This window comes from Cyrtonyx montezumae, unplaced genomic scaffold, assembly GCF_038088225.1.
Source record: "Cyrtonyx montezumae isolate F1298 unplaced genomic scaffold, pur_monq_1.0 scaffold_12, whole genome shotgun sequence".
Taxonomy (NCBI): Eukaryota; Metazoa; Chordata; class Aves; order Galliformes; family Odontophoridae; genus Cyrtonyx; species Cyrtonyx montezumae.
In genome coordinates, this window is record NW_027071848.1 from 9,718,038 (window position 1) to 9,735,667 (window position 17,630).

General features: G+C 37.1%; 1 protein-coding gene across 1 annotated transcript in view; it reads left to right on the forward strand.

Moving 5' to 3' along the window:
- The first annotated feature begins 4,032 nt into the window (after positions 1–4,032).
- The window catches only part of CNTN5 (contactin 5), a 551,533-nt gene continuing 537,935 nt past the window's right edge, over positions 4,033–17,630 (forward strand). Inside the window, exons 1-2 of the mRNA XM_065730018.1 lie at positions 4,033–4,102; positions 4,234–4,451. The gene's annotated coding sequence lies outside the window, so the exon portion shown is untranslated. The remainder of the gene's footprint in view (positions 4,103–4,233; positions 4,452–17,630) is intronic.

Genomic DNA, 17,630 nt, shown 5'->3' on the forward strand with positions numbered 1-17,630 from the left:
AGTAGCTGTGGCTTCTAAAGAGACAAGGGAATTCCATCTGTGAGTACCACAGAATTGTTAGTCTGTTATTCGATGTCCATGATTATGGCAACATACTGACAATACCTGTAGCAACAGGTACAGTACCAAATCATACTGACAACATACTGACAATACCTGTATATTTTTATATATACAAACAGGTAGTACTCAGCCTATTTACTCTTAACCTGGGCAGTGAAAGCTAACGCCAAGGTTTTCCAACAAGGAACAAGATGTCCTCACTGCCTTTAAGTTCTGTAACTAACTGCAGAACTCCATCACCCTGTCTTACAAGGCCATGGATCAATGAAACAATAAATTCAATTTACACATTTCTGTTTCAGGATCAAAAAAGACATTCTGGCATGATATATGCATTGATATAAAGCCATGGTATGCTTCTTCCTACTGCTTCCAAAGTTTTTCAGATATGCTAATTTTCTCCCAGTCTTTTTGTTGGACCAGCTGTCATCTGTCTGCACATATGAAAATTCAGGTGGTTCCTGTCCCCAAAGGTTGGTGATTTTTGTTTACCTGTTTGTTTTCTACAGGAACTTCTTCCCATTGCTAATGCCTTCAGTTTGTTAATTATCTGCTATTACAGAAAGCCTCCATGGTTGGCTCTGAATCTGTTCCTGTTTGCCGAAGGCATATCCACACATAATTCTGCTTATTCTAAAAAACTTCTTATAACTCTAATTATGTAACCATGAGGAGCTGAGTGGGCCTATTCCAGAGGACAAAATCCTTCCAATACTTAAAGTGACTTTATAAATGGGAGAGAAAGAGGGGAGATTTAGATTAGATATCAGGGAAAATTCTTTATTCTGAGGGCAGTGAGGCACTGGCACAGCTGTCCAGAGAAGCTGTGGTGCTCCATCTCTGGAGGTGCTCAAGGCCAGGCTGGATAGGGTCCTGGACAGCCTGAGCTTGTAGAGGGCAACCAGACCATGGCAGGGTTTGGGATTTGGAGTGCTTTGAGATCTTTCAACCCAAACCATTCCATAATTCTATAAAAATATAACAATTGGCATTAAAATTAAAGTTATGTACTAGGACAGTGTCAGTAAATGCTTCCAAAAACAAACAAACAAACAAAAAAATATTTTCAAATACTGTTCTAAATTACCAGAAGGAACTTCTCATTATAAATGGAAAGGAGAAGAAATAGAGTAACTCTCATGCTTCTCTAAAGCTGCATATCCAGTGCTGTTAAAGGCATAGAAAAGGAGGAGAAACTTGTGCAATCAATTATCGTTTTCCAAATTTATCTTTTGCTTATGTTCTGCATTTGGTTAAGGAAGAACAGTGAAATACACCAATAATAATGGCACTACTGAGACAGTTATCTATGTGTCTGAGAAAAAGAATACATTATACTCATCTTAAAAGAAGTAGAGAGATTCAATGAAAAGGAAGGATGTATAAAACAAAGCAGAGAAGAGCTCAAAAATGACTCAGGACCTGCAGATGTGCTGCATCTGTTTGTTTGCCCACTGGGGACACTGAGATAGAGAGATTAAGGCATTTATATGGAGATAGATAGACAACTGCATCAGATAAGTGAACTGCAACTAAATTGACTTAAAGTCTGTAATAGCAATAATACTGAGAGAAAGAGGTGAATGTTACTCACTGTCAGTGCATTAAACATTGAACATATATGCCGTAAAACAAGTCATGATCTTATGTGATGGAGTGAGAACGGAACTGACCTTGCAAAGGTTATACACAATCATATGAAATTTTAACAGATTATCTTAAAAGCTGTAGGCTCCTTCGCTTCCGAAGAATAGTGACATTTGTAAATGTATTATCCATTCATCATTATATTAAAGGAAAATGTAAAAACATGTCCTTGTAGAAATACTGCTGATGGGTTATTAAAAAGAAGGAAGTAAATAAAGTATTACCATTCTAAACAAACAAGTTTCTTGACAAGAGCACTAGGTAGAAGTGACTTAAAAACAAAAGTGATATAGCCCAATAGAGATAGGAAATGTTCCTTATGGTAAGTAAAAATAACTTTCATCTCTAAACTCCACAAGGGTAAAGGCCATATAATTTTGTTCTTTGTGACTTAAAAATAAATAAATAACTCTGTACTTTTAATTCCATCACTAACTGAAAAAAAAAAAAAGAAGAACCAGTGAAATTCCCCCTTTCACATGGAATTCTTGACTGTTGTCATAAATAACTACTTTATGTAAAATAAAATACAGTTATTAACAAAAATGCTTCTGGCTTTAATGTTCACTTTGGAACTATTGAAAAATGGAGCCTCATAAGTTATTCATATCATCAGAATTAATGCAGCAACTATTCCTGGCTTCTGATTAAATGCTGTCTTGTAACCTAGTAACACTGGAAATAATGACCGGATGATAATGTTCTGAAAATTGAGTCAATGAAGAGAAGCTTTGACATGTCAAGTTGTAACATTACTTTCTCAAATGCTGTATGCCTGGAGAGCCATGCAGAGCTGTGGGGACAATTCTCATACGTGTTTGTATGGGATAGTGTATTCAAAGCCAATTTCTAAAGATTGGTTCATTCTGAGTCTTTCACTGTAAGAATTAAGACACTGGTAACTAAAGATAAAGAAACAAATTTACAGTTTTGGCATTAAAAAAAAATAAGAAAGGAGTTGAAGCTGAACTTTTTTCAGCTCATCCTCAATGATATTAGTGAACAGAACTCATTCAAACATGACTTGGAGTTGTAAAGCCTCTGACAGACTTCCATACACAAGACCACAAAAGGATATAAAACTTTGACACTCTGCTGATAAGTTATCTTTCTAAAAGTGTCAATATGAAAGACAAGAAAAAGACATAGGGGAAAAAAATAAACAAAAAAACACATTGGCATTGCCAGGATATCAGGCTAGAATAAAGTAAGAACCCCAAAATTACAAAACTGAGTGATTCTTCTCCCCTATTCATATAAAACAAATAATGATTTCTTAAAAATAAAATGAAACATAGTAAGTAAAAGAAGTCAATAAACGCACATATGTATTTGTACATCATTTGGCCTCAAAAAGCATTAACCACTGAAATGAAGTCACTGAAGCAGGGAAAAATCTCGGGGAATGGGAACTGGAAAACAGTTACTCAGTTAATGCAGAAATTAAAAAAAGAAGCTCATAACTTGTGTAAGGAGAGAAAAAAGCAAGGGGAAAAAAAAAAGAAGTATAGAAGGGCAGAGAAGCATTAGATCTTAAAGTAGAAAGTTGCCGTTGCCACAGAAGAAAAAAAAAAAAAGAAAAAGAAAAAAAGAAAAGAAGAAAATTAAAAGAATTAAAGTCAGCCCGGTAGCCATCAGAGAGAGGCGCGGAGTGGGAGCGTGTACAGATGAGCGATGAAGCGGCCGAGGAACGGGGGGGACAAGTCGCAGAAGCACAGCCGGCCCGGAGCGATGCGCAGCGGAGGGGCGCGGCTCCGCGGTTCGCGCAGTTTCCGCGCACTTGTAGGGGGCGCGCGGCAGCGCTGTGTCGGAGCGGAGCGCAATGAGAAGCGGGAGGAGGGAGGAAAATGGGGACGGGGAGAGAGGGCTGCCGGCTCCGGGGTTGTTCCAGTTACAGCCGCCGCGTTGTAAAGAGGACTGCGAGGTGTGCGCTGAAGGCAACGGGTGCAGGGTGTTGGTAGGAGAGTCATCGCTGCTAGAGAGGAATAAAATGTATTTAAGCAAGAAAAAAAAAATTGTGAAGGAAAAAATCTATCTTTAAGGTGGTGATGGGGGATAAAATGGTTACTGAGGAAAGCTGGTGGCTTGAGAAGGGAAGCAGATGGGGGAGAGAGCTCGCTAGGTCGCCCCTTTGCTGTGATGCGGTGGGTATCCGAATGTGCTTAGGGATAGAGGGGCGCGGTGTGAGCTCACACACACACACACACACACACACACACACATACACACACCGAAACACACCGCCGGGGGCGGGCAGAGCCCCCCGCCCCCCAGGCTCAGCCGGGGGAGGTACGTCGGTCCCCCCCACCCCGGCGGGGAGGGGGCACGGCGGGGCCGGGAGGGGCTCTCGGGAGCCGGCAGCGCGGATGTCTTCACCTGGGTCTGTGCAGCAGTGAGTGCGGAGTGGAGAGGCGGTCGGGTCGGGAGTGCTACCTCTGGATGGTTGAAAAAAAAAAAAAAGGGAAAAAAAAAAAAGCAGAAACAACAAAACCAACCAACTCTGCAATCCTCTGCTCCCCACAGGCTGAACAGTATAAGGGACTGCTCTATTTGAGGCTGTCGGGAGGATGGGAAAGACTGACTGAGAGTCAGGGAGAGAGAGACGGCGCACCGCCGCGGTAAGTGTCGCCGCCGTTCCCCAACTGGCACTGATTTCCCTGTTACACTCCGGAGTGTGGGAAGATAATTTGTTGTAATATCCATCGCGGCATCTCCAGGAGCAGACTGTGAAGCCAGCGACGGTGAGAGATCTTGCTTTTGCGCTCCTACTGCAGGTTGATGTGGTTTGCTTTTTGTTTAGATCCTTGCCTTGAAAATGCTGTCATAATTGAGAGGAAAAGTTGAGGCAGAAATTGCTGTGATCTGTTAACGTGCTTTCTGTCATCTGAGTAGCTAGCAAACAACTGCAGTGAATGAGTTGTGAAGGGAGGTGTGGGGGCTCTGAGAACAAATGCATACTCCGGAGAAATAATGACTATTCTAATGTGGTATTTTTTATGTTTAGGAGAGCTACCAGTAAATGCTTGAGGGTAAAACAAAATAATGTAGCGTATCAAGTTTATAGTGATGCACTGAAAGTTGTTTTCTGAAGTTTGGAGTGGTACTTGGCTTTGGGATAAACAATTATCTCCTGAATTAGAGAAGTGTGGTGCCGGCACTGCTCTCCTGTGCTGACAGCAGAGGAGATGGAATTACATAAAGATGCACTGATTTCTCTTCTCTGAGGTAAAGTGGATGGGACTATCTGGAATGACTATGAGATGGCTATGAACTGAGTTACTCCTATATCACACAGCATGAAACTGTTTCTAGGATTTTTATCAGCATCTACTGTGTCTCTGTAACTCTAGCTGTACTTACTCAGATATTTAGTTTCATTCCTGTTGAGCGCAGGAACTTCATAAAATATAAGAAATACAAGATACTGTAAAGTGACTACCTAGGAGTAAAGTTTTCTGTGCGTTGCAGCATTTCAGTAATATAACATTTTGGTAAAGTATGTAGCCTTTTATTAATATCATTACTATTTAGAAGTTAATATATTATCTGAATGATGCATTTTCAGCGATGTTTTTAATGGAGGACCTGAGGTCACAGTCTTTGACATGAGATACAGCACTCCCATAGTCTTTGGTCAGCTTTGGATCAGACACTGAAGTTTGAAACTACAGATAAATGACATGGTGACTGTTAGCCAAAAGCTATGGGGAGTTCCTGATAATTAAAATTTGGATGACATTTTCCATTTAATAAGAGTGGAATTAATTATTTTTGAGTTATAGTAGTGCTCCTTCACAAGTACTTTGTGGCAATCAGTATTTTGCAAAATCAGTTTGTCATGATTAATATTATTACAGTGAATACCAGAAGAATTAGGAATAATTGGGCCATTACTTTAAAGAGCTGTCAAAATACCTATCAGAATTTGCAAATATGTCTGTTCATAAACTGTTTTTAATTAGTACTGCATTTATTAACAGTTTGGGGTAGAAAATATTATTATTATTATTATTATTAATAATAATAATAATAATAAAGCACCTTTCAGTGTCTACCCTGCATTGGGAAGAAGCTTGTTTTCTAGTGTGAGGTATACTAAAAGGAAGACAGAAAGCTGAGACACGAACTCTGGTAATTAAAGAATATTTCATGTGCAGTGGCCCTCTTGGCAATATACCTCTAGCTGTGTGAATGATTAAAAGATGTGGTTAAGAAGACAAAGTCTTAGGAGACAAGAAGTACATATGTATGTAAAAGGAGAATGAGGCATTTTGGAAGGTGATAACAGCTTAGATAGTTTGAGAAGTGTACTATTCAACATGTAGTTCTCCTGTCTTGTATACTTACAGAGTAAATGCCAATGCAAAATGTCAGAACAAGCAGTGTTTGTGACACAGAAGTGTGACAATAGCTACGGATGGTCCAGAAACTGACACCTCCAGATGTGTGTTTTCAAAGCTTGACATAAAGCCGAAGGTCTTATTTTAAAATCTAGGTTAAAATGGCAGGGAATCTTAATTTCATTTTATAATGAGGGCACATGTAACAAGAATGAAAATAGAAAATATGAAACAACAAAAAAAAGTAACTGTCTAAAGTATGACTGAACACTTGGAAGGAAACAGCTCTGAAAACACATCTTGAGGAAAAATAACCTGCAGCTAAGTTAAAAGGGATGATTAAAACTCCACTGTTGAGAAATAATAAAGGACAACTTTAAGAAATGCATAACTTAGCAGTCTGTTAGCACAGATTCAGTACAGGAAGGTCGTGACTGGCAAATTTGCTGGAGTCTCCTGAATAAGTTGCTGACATGGTAGGCTACCAGGGAATTGTGATATGATTTATGGGGGTTTCAGAAAATGTCTAGTTCTGTGCTCCACAAAATATTGATTTGGAAAGTAAATTTTTCGAAGGAGTGCTGGAGTGAATTCCAACCTGACTTAAAGACAGGGACCAGAGGGTGTCAGTAAAGGTAAGGAGCTCTGGGTGAAAGGAGGAGGTTAACGTGTGGTGCTTTAAGCGACAACCTGAGATTCATTTTTCTTTCTTGCTTGTTGTAAAGATGACATGTTCAAAAAGAATAAATCTGATTTGCTAGCAGTATAGAAAAATCTGCTCTACTGAAAAGATTCGATGCACTGAAAGTTTTCTAACTAGGTTAATTATAGGGATGCTTATTTTAAGTAATTAATGCAAGTCTTTACTAAATGCATCATAAGAAACCATATGTTAAGAGTGTACATGTTAAAGGACTGGCATTGAGCCAGCTGCAGTGACTGATTCAGTGACACTGCAAAAATTGTTGTGGGTTTGATTGTTTGTTTGTTTTCTGAATGATTTAGTGTTTCTGCATGTAACCTGCAACACAGTTATTTTGGTTCCTCTGAACTCACTGCATAATTCACCTCTCTAGATCTTCTTCCTCCCTTCATATGCTCCCAATCAGTTTGTGCTTTGCACTTTCTCACAGTTTCAAGACAATCATTTAAACAACTCTAAAGCACTGAACTGTAAGCTGCCACAGTCTGTACTGCAGTTTTAAACCCTGAGAATCAATGTCAAATAGGCATTTTCTTGTTAATATGACACTGGCAGCTGTTTCATAAAGTTTTCTTCTTCCTTCTGGGTGAAGCATTTCCTTTGAGTTTATTTATTCAGGGTCTGTTACATCCCTGATTATCACCTTCTTAGCACTTTGCAAGGAGAAAATAATTTTTCTGAAAGTGATGGAGTCCTCAGTGAGTTTTATCTTCTGACAATCTTGATCAATAACATTCCATTAGAGGCCCGTGCCTTAAAAAAAATTATGAATTTATTAAAATTTTGTAAGATAAATGAGATTTCAAAGCCTTGTAATGTGTGTATATGTATGTATATCTGTATGCACTTAACCACCCACATAAACTATATATTGGAGTAGTGACTGTGTCTTTGCAAGCAAAAATAAAAATGGCAATAGCATATTTTTTAGTAGAAGGAAATATAATCTGTTAGATTTTTTAACGATTTCTTGGCTTATTTGTGTGTGAGTCATACAAAATTGGATCTGCTTATACACTGTTCAGAATGATTTTTTGCTATACTTTGTAAAAGATACAAATCAAGTTTTAGGTGGATATAAGAGGATGCAAAACCAGGGAACATGATGTTAGATTCTGTGTGCTGAGAATATAATACAATATTAGTATTAAGATCCATGTTACAGTTTATATTCTTTAGTGACCCACTCAGATCAACTCCAAAGCTTATAGAGCCATGAGATTTTATCAAAATGACAAGAGTTACTTAAGCTTTCATGTAGTTGTTACGAACACCATAGTTCACATCTTCTTTAGGACTAAACTTACATGTCAGTCTCTGGAAAAATGGATATCTTTTCTGTTCCCATATCTGGAAGTAGAAAATGTATCAAACTCTTTCCATCCATCAAAACCATCTTCTGGGAATTTCCTTTTTTAGGATACTCTTGAAGGCTTTACTGTAAATGGTGTTAAACTGTGATGGTATCTTTGGAGAACCTTCTGCTGCTAGAACTAGAACAAGACAGATATTAAAGATAGTTTGCTGCGATTGCTGAGATGGATATAGGATGACAGTTTTCCATTTAACATATGAAAGACAGACTTCAGTCTCTTATGAGTGAGAAATGCTTCACACTTAATAGCCAGAAGTTTAAGATTTACTATATAGCTGAAAGGACTCCTTGCCTACAAATCATTTTGATGGAGATTAAATGTACAGTTTTGTAATAGGTGTAGACATAGCATCAGCTCAGTCTTGCAATTATCTTCCCTTGCCAAATTACAACAATTTGCAAGAATTCACGAACCCCATTTTGTTTCTGTTGGTTTTAGAGTTTCCATTAAGTACTTGAGGGACAAGAATTACCTTGTGGACATAATGTTCCTGACAACTAGCAACTTATTACACCAATGCTCTTAATCAAGATAGGCTGGAGGAATGAAATAGACTTTGTCTTCAGGGTGTCAGATGTATATGGTCTAACAGCAGAATCTCCGTAATATAATTTTGAGAAGATATTCAAATATTATATGTAAAATATTGTAATTCTTGCTTAGTCATAAAAATATATATTCAGAAGATGTGTGTTGCAATAATCTTACTCAAAATTAAGCTTTCAACGTTGATCTGAAACTTAATGAATAAAATCACATGAAAATGAGTCAACAAAATGGAAGTATATATTTCATTTCTTCTTCTAAGATGGCTGACAGAGAGAACACCTTCCAATGGTGAAGTATTTTAGTTGTTCAAAAAAATTATTCTGAATTTGTTGAAAATCTTTTGTGTAATTCAGTGTTGATGGACTGACAGAATCAATCAGCTTTGCAATATTCACCTTCACTTTTTGTCATTTAGTCTTGTGGTGGCTTTGAGTGGGGGCAGAGAAACAGTTTCTGAAATAGGAATTTTAATATGCCTAGCATACAAATATATTGTTACATTCCACGCAATTATTGGAAGTTCTGGACAAAGAACAAAAAAAAAATTCTACAACTAAGCGGAATTTTAATTTATTTTTGTTTGTTTATATGTTTCTGTGCTTACTAATTCACTGCCTGTAATATTAAACAACCCTGTTTTTGATTCAGACTACCGAGGTTTGTCTCTAGGGCTGCAAATATACAATTTGAAAGCTGAAGGAAGTTCAAGAATAATTCTCTACCTACTATTTAACTTAGTTTGATGTACAGTACACTGACTGCATATATAAATTGTAGGCATAACCTGGAGGTACATATATTTACAAAAATGCATATTAATTTCTGAAAATGCTGATGCCAGTTTAAAATGCAGATGACCCAACTGTCTTAATTCACATCAGAATTCCACTCTAAATGGTATTTAGATTAGAATTCTAATTGCAGTGTAAGATTTGTTGTTTTGTTGGCAAGGTCCTTTGACTCCATTCTATATCTTATCATTATTATCATCATCATAGCAACTAGACTCTATAATCATAAATCAATATTGCATTGTACTTGGAGCTGTAAACACAAAGTGGCCCCTGAATGAAAAGAACATATGGCTCAACTCAAGAGCTCTTCGCCTTTTCCTCTTTGTGACCTTCGGGAAGCTTACATCTACACCTATGTCACACAACCATTCTACCATCGTCTTTTACAGACTTCTTGAAGATCACTTCCCACACCAGAATAAAGCAGTGCAACCACAACAGAAATACAGCAAGAGAGAGAGAAAAATGTGATCTGCAGCACTACAATCACATACACCTGCTACAAAACATCCAGCACATTTTTCAGAGTTTGTTGTAGTGACAGTCCACAACAATTATGCATAAAGTGCATTCTTTTTACACTTCTTTTCTAAAATCATTCTTCAGCTATCCAAAATCTCATGCAAAACAAACACTATTAAAAACAAGTGCATGGACTTTCATTTTAGATTCTATTTGGAGGTAAGTTCTCCTTATTAAAATGTTGCATTAGTTTTGGTCAGTCCAAAAAACAATGATTTAGAGAAGCAAAATAGTCTACTCACTCCTGTGCAATGGCTTTTATTTATTTATTTATTTATTTTTCACTTCTGCACATCTGAGATGAAACAATTGCTTGATTTTTCAGTCTCATGCTTTGCTAGATGCTCAAAATGTTCTACTCCACTATAACATATGCAGTGTCATGCTTTATTGCTTATATAAAAATCAGCTCAGGGAATCTGTGAATAAAGCCTTAACTTCTCTGATGTCATAACATGTCTTTGATGCTTGTGTGTGCAGATTCTCAACTAAAACTGTTGTGTTGTAATTACTCTATGTGGACTTTGGAATATATGTATTATACACTGAAATATCTTCATGCTGAGAAAGTGACTGTTACATGGTTTTGAGAAGAGCCATAATTGAAAATTTACAACACATCAGATAATGAGGCAGGATAATTTATTAGGAGAACCATAGGCACACAAAGAGAGAATTTAGAAAACATGATATATAGCTTAACCATCTGCAGACTTGTTTCTCCACTTGTTTCTCACAACTGACAGATTGCGAACATCTAAGTATTTATTTGCCTTATCAATCACTTTGAGCCTGAATCATTCTCTGATGGGCATAATCCTCTGCTTGTGACTTCACAAGACATCTCTGGAGGAAATTTGAATGTCATCAGCAACAAATTGAGACATTCTTGAAGGCATCAGGTAGGAGGTGGATGTGTGTAATATGTTACACATATTAATCAACAACATGAGAAAATATGCAGCATCAAAGTAGAATCATTTATTTAAACGTGGATATTACACTCTAGCGTATTTTCTGAAAAGCAGAAGCAAGACAGTCTGATTGATCAAGATCTGAAAAAATTGAAATGCTTTTCTGAAAAAAAAAACCAAAACAACTTAGCAGGAAATGTTGACCAAGTTGAGAAGCATTCAGCACACGGGGATACTGAAGAATATACTCTCTGAAGGATCGTTTCCCTCCAAAACTTAGCAGTCCAAAATTTCTGTTATCTCTGCAAATTCTCATTAAACATACTCAAAATACTCTCAAGATTCCTTCTCTGACAATCTCTGCAAAGTAGTTTTTTTTTTTTTTTAGAAGCAACATAACTTCATTAATAAAGGAATGCAAAGATTTTAGCAGATTTCTTTCAAGGCTTACCAAAAATGTTAAATGTATGAAACATATTGATATTTAATATTTATATTAAATATATAAGCAGTCTATGATTTATGTAGGATCTGTAATAGAGTCTCAGATGTGGCAGAAAAATAGTCAAGTAGACTGTTATTCTGTATCAAAAGAAAATGATTGTATATTTTCCTAGTGAAATTCTGTATCAAATAAAAAATGGATGTATAAGAAAGTCTGGTCAGTTGAACATTTAATATATATTGAAAATGTCTGTTTCCACAACTGTGTTTGTCTCATGGGTTATGTAGAATTTCAGGAGAGATATCAGTCTCTTTTTGTGGGGATTGGTTTAATAGATGTGGATTAGGAGAAACCTCTCCAAAAAAATGATGGACATACTTGCTTTTTGTAACTTGCAGGAGAGCAGCTAAGCAGCTAAGTGCATCCCAAGCATTTCTCTAAAAACTACCTGTAGGTGGTATAATAGGATCTAGAATATTTTGTCAGTAGAAGAAACAGTGTAAACAGGTACTTGTGAGGCTTTTTGTTGTTACCTATATTTTTCTTAGAGTATTCTGATGAGAAACAAAGCAAAACAAAAGAAAAAGGTTTACTTTTCACTGAGTCTAATTGTCCTTTGAAGAGAATAAGTAAAAAACATCGACCCATAAATTTGAAAAGGAGAAAATGAATCACACACAAGTTCAGCTTCCAGAATCAAGCACACTGTACATAGAGCTATCGTACCTCTTTAGACTGTACAATAGATTTGAAGACACCTTTTTTCTGGAAATATTCTAGTAGTTCAGTCACTAGAAACTTTGTCGGACTATAGACAGAAGGTCCTACTACATGAGACTTTTATTGCTTTAAATTATTTTTTGTTTTGAATTTCTTAGTTACCTCTATAAAAATATATGATTGGATTTTATGACTTGAGATATTCCCACCACCCTGTGCAATCTATTTTGTTGCCATTTTCCTTTTATTTCCTTATCACCTGAGATTTTCCCTCAGGTAGGCTGGCATGTATTTGGTTTTCTTAATTGTTGTTTGATTTGCCTTTTCTGTAATTCGTACTTGATTGCACTGTCAGACAAAGAAGAAGGAGATCAGGGAAATATTGAGAACACAACCCTTCATCACTCTCATTGCCATGTATGAAAGTAACAAATGTATTTTTTTAATACAGCGAAGTCAGAGTCCTTGTGTCTTGAGGTACATTAAAGAGACTCTCTAGCACTCCAAGGACTGTCAAATTAGGTGACGCAGAGGGAAAAGAAGGAAAAAGGAAATAAGAAACAAAGCACTTTCACATTAAATTCACACTGCATTTAACAAGCTTAAGAGAAAAACACTTATCCAAAGCTGAAAGCACAGGTCACTGCAGCTTAAGAGCTAGATTTTCCACTGAGAGACTGTAAACACAGGCTGTGTAGTTCAGAAACGATGATAACCTTGTAGTGATGTGTCCCCTTTCCTCTGCTCAGTAGTGAGTGGGGGGAAGAAGGGGAAAATCCACATAAATTGCTTCTGTTCTGTCAGATACATGCCCATGCACATCGGCAATGCTGGGGATGAGGGGAGTCACACAGAATACGCAGAGAACAGTTTGTGGTTATCAAGTTTCTTGGATAGAATGGGTGGAAGCTGTCACCCGAATGCTATTGGGAATCAGAGCTGTACCTATCACTCTGTAAGTTATATTTCTCCTAAAAGTACCTTAGGGATACTTGTAACGTGTTTTGGGTATAAAGCATACCATTCATAGGTATATTTCTTCTCACTCAGAGTTTGGATGTAAAGAATGTGTCCTTAAACAAGAAAGCCAGCAGTTAAATCCCATTTGGAAATGCTAACCACTGCTTTCCCTGTCAGCGCACATCTCCTGTGATGCTTCTAGTTCTCCCTAATTTCTATGGAGACAGCATATTCTCACATACTACCTTGTTGTGAATGTGATCCCGCTTTTGTGGCTAAACCTTACCCAGAAGGACTGAAAACCATCCTGTACCAAATTCCATGCTGGCAGAAGCAAGTATAGCAATGCTAATTTTGAAGTCCTCCCTGCTCAGTGTATTATGATTCCCACCGACCTTGAATTTACCTGAGGCCCTCAACCTCAAACATTCTCTGAAATATTTTCTCACTGGTGACAGCAACGGAGGAATTCTAGGCTGAACTTTAAATGTGCTGCTAAATGGATTCTGGCTATGTTAGCAACCAGCAGAGCTGCACAAAAATTACCCATTTTTGTCCTGTAAGTGTCCATCTGCAGCAATGATGATTTTCTGCCTAAATATTTTATTCTTCTGTGAATGTGCAAAATTGTGGATTTTTTCCCCTGCTGGCACTGCTGACAAGCAGAACTTTTTCATACGGCCTTATAATTAGGCTCCAGAGTCCTGTGGAGACACACAGCAGAGTGGTAGGCTTTATATTCTGCAGCACTCTAAAGCTGCAATTCACAGACATGTAGGCTTGCATCTATCCCACCTCTTTGCATCACTTCTGCTCTCTTTGGATCTATTCCCCTGTGTCTAATAAAAAAAAGAGAGAATTTTGAGTAGTTTTCATCCTAAACTGCAAATCAGCACTCAACCACATGCGGAACTTCTGATAGAATGAAGCAAGAGTTTCAGGTTCAAGTTGAAAATCCCATCTCAGAAAACTTGCATTGCTCCAGGTTATGCAATGAAAATATTGAATTATTTCACTGAAACATATAATTGTTGAGGGAGTTGTTTGCTTCTGTTTTGTTTATTTATTTATTTATTTGTTTTTGCACAGTTCAGCACACGTGAGTTTTTGTTCTGATTTCTATCACTTTACAGCATTTCTGATGACACAACTAAGTGATGAGTATATGTTACTCTTATAGGAAAAGTATCTGTAAAAAAAAATTAACAATGATGGAAGTTGTGTGGAAACTTATTTTCCTTTAGAATAACCTTCAAACTGATTTGTTTTAAATGTACATTACTTTAGAGATATGAGACTTTGCCATTTAACTCCATAAAAACTTTTCACAGTCTCAAGCAGAACTAGGACCTCAAACTAAGAAAATAAATTTAGATTGGAAATAAGGAAGAAGAGTTTTACAATAAGGATGATGAAGTATCTCTGGTTGCCCAGAGGTTGTGGATGCCCCATCCCTAGAGACACTAAAGGTCAGGCTGGCCAGGCCTTGGGCTCTGAGCACCTGATCTAGCTGTATGTGTCCTTGTTAAGGGGACTTGGATTGCCTCTGTGGGTCCCTTCCAACTCAAACCATTCTATGATCCTAAATCAGTAGCACTAAACATACCTTCTTAACAAACGGAATCTGAACCTGCATGGATAGCAATCTTCTATCCCCACCATTTTTAATGTATGTATTTAATGTATGTATAATGTAATTATAATGTATATGTACATTATGTACATGTACAAATGTCATAATGTATGCATTTATTGTATGTATTTTAAACATAATTTGTTTAGATTTGTTTTGACCCGGTTTGGGGGAAAAGATTTTCTTGTTATCACATGGCTAGTGAGAGTTACTGCTTATTCTTCAGCACTATTACCAGCAGAGAAGAACATTTCCTGTCCTTAGAATTTTTTAGAGGTTTAATTAATAATGCAGACAGTTGAGTCTGCCTGCTTTGACTAAAATAATTAGCAGAGAGTAAACAAACACTTTATGTTCCACTTTATGAATGGTGTGGTGCCACTTTAAATATTTAATGTTTGGATCCTAGTAACCAATCAATTCTTGCAGGGTGCCAGGTTACAGCTACCATCTGGATAAGAAAGCTGAGATGTGAGCTCCCAAAACTCATCCAACCAGCAAGGGCTGTGGAAGATGAACTCAGAAGAAGGTCTCAGAGGAGTTAAAAATGAGGGCATGAAAATGCAGAAGCTACAGAAAAAAATAAATAAATAAAAAATACCCTATGAGGAGAGTTAATAGAAAAAAAAATTCAGTGCAGTGCAGTGTTTAACGTTAGTTTAATCTCCAGATCAGGTCCTGTAGGGGATAAACATCTCAAGCACATTTAATTTGCAGGTGGTGAGTTCACATTTTACTATATAATCAGAGAAAAAATAAGGAAAATATGCATCTCTTGTCCAAATTTGCTGACATTTTATTATAAATGTTGATGTGAAGAGAAAGCCCAGAGTCTGCCCACAGACAGGACAAAGCCTCTTTGCTGGGTGTTCTGCAACAGCAGTGATAACAAATGTGACTTGAACAAACTCCCATGTGTGTGTAATTTCATACACGGGCTTAAAATGCACCTACACGTAAACAACCTTGAGTGCTGTAAAGTTAATCTTACGTGAAGTTCTAGACAAGTTGTAAAAGAAGGGAACTATATTGATTGCACATAATCTTTACTTAATGATATGGAATAGCATATTAAGAATTATAGCTACCTTCTATTTTTATCTTAAACATTCAAAAAACGTACTTCTTAACAACAAAAAATATCTTAACGTTTATGTTTTATATCTTATAAAAACATTTGATTCTATCAAGATGTTTTTTTTTAATCACAAAAATATTCAAGATATAAAAAATACATAAAAATAATGTTGAAGAAGTTTTTTGTTTCTGTCAAATGTGGTTCACTAGCAACAGCATAAAAGAAACGTTTTATTAATTTATATATCTGGAGACTACATGGTGATGAAACAAATCTGATGAATAACAATATTTTCTGACTAATGCAGCACTTTAGAAATGTGTCCTCAGGGTTTACGCTCTGTGTCCATCTCTATGAATCAGCTGTAGTACTGTAGTCTACACTGAGGCTCCTGAGCTGTAATTTAGGGCAGATTTTCTACACAACTCCTTTAATAATTATGATCACACCAAGTAGATAGTCTGGCCTGATTTTCAAATTTCACACTGAATTTTGAAGGATGACAGTAAACCCACAACAAACATGTAAACACTGTGCTTTGTACGTAAAGCACTGCAAGGATTACTGTGGAGCACTGATGTGTCATTTGTATATACATGTTTTGAAAGATTTATAGAACCATAGAATTGTTTGAGTTGGAAAAGACATTAAATGTCATCTAGTCCAACTTCTCTGTGATGAACAGGGACACCTACAGCTAGATCAGGTGCTCCAAGCCCTGTCCAGCCTGACCTTGACTGTCTCCAGGAGTGGGGCTACCACCACCTCTCTGGGCAACCTGTGCCACTGCCTTACTACCCTTATCATCAAAAACTTTTCTTATATCCAATCTAAATGTTCCCTCTTTTAGTTTGAAACTATTTCCCCTTATAGAAAAGGAAATAATTTTCCAGAGAAAAATTAAACTTCAGCCACATTTTTCTGTACAGCCTGCTGCCTTCAACGTTTTAAAGGTAGCGCAACAGGTCACTTGCTGTTTGAGTAGGAAACAGTGGAGATTTCATCTGAACAGGGATATAGACTCCATCTCCTCCTTGTGTAGGAGTGGGAAGCTTCTCACTTGTCAGCAGGACACACCAGTGACAGCTGAGAAACATGGAATCATAGAATCACAGAATGGTTTAGGTTGAAACTGACCTTAAAGATCGTCAAGCTTCAACCCCCCTGCAATGGACAGAGTAACAGCATTAGATGAATGTGTAACTGCCTCTGTTTTCTATTTTTTTACTCTCCCTTTGAAACAGTCAACTAAATGCCACAATCCTCTGCGGGAAAAAAAAAAGGGGGGGGGGGGAGGGGGGGAAGCAAGCACCTTACCACTTCTTTCATTGGAAATGGCTTGATTTTTCAATTTATACAATGTTTGCTGTGAGCATTTCATTGCTTATTTGCTCATGAAGATACAAAGATGTATGCGGAACAAATATTTTGTTCAAGTGATTTGTTTGGTTTTCCTCTGCAGATTCAAAAATTCCCTGTGTGTATGTGTGTACTGAAAATGAAATTCTGTTCCTCACTGGAATTATATTAGTGATTGTCACAAAACTAAAAACTCGGATCTGTTTTTAATCCAGGTAATCTATTTACAATCATTAGTTCTGGACACCCAGGAATCTCATCGTCAAAATATGTTTATCCTCCCATTTGCTAAATCTGATACAAACATTAGGGAAGGGGTCAGTTACTTATTTATCTGCTCTTCATGACATTTTCTGTGGTATGGAAACCCCCTAAAATTGGCAGCAAAAAGCATTTGCAACAGATCGCTTAGTTGCCACGGTAATAAAAACCATGAGCTTATAGAACAAGCAGATTACTTGTATGACGCTTCATGTTCATAGCTAAGATAAAAAACAAAACAAGCAAAAAAAAAACTTAACCAACAG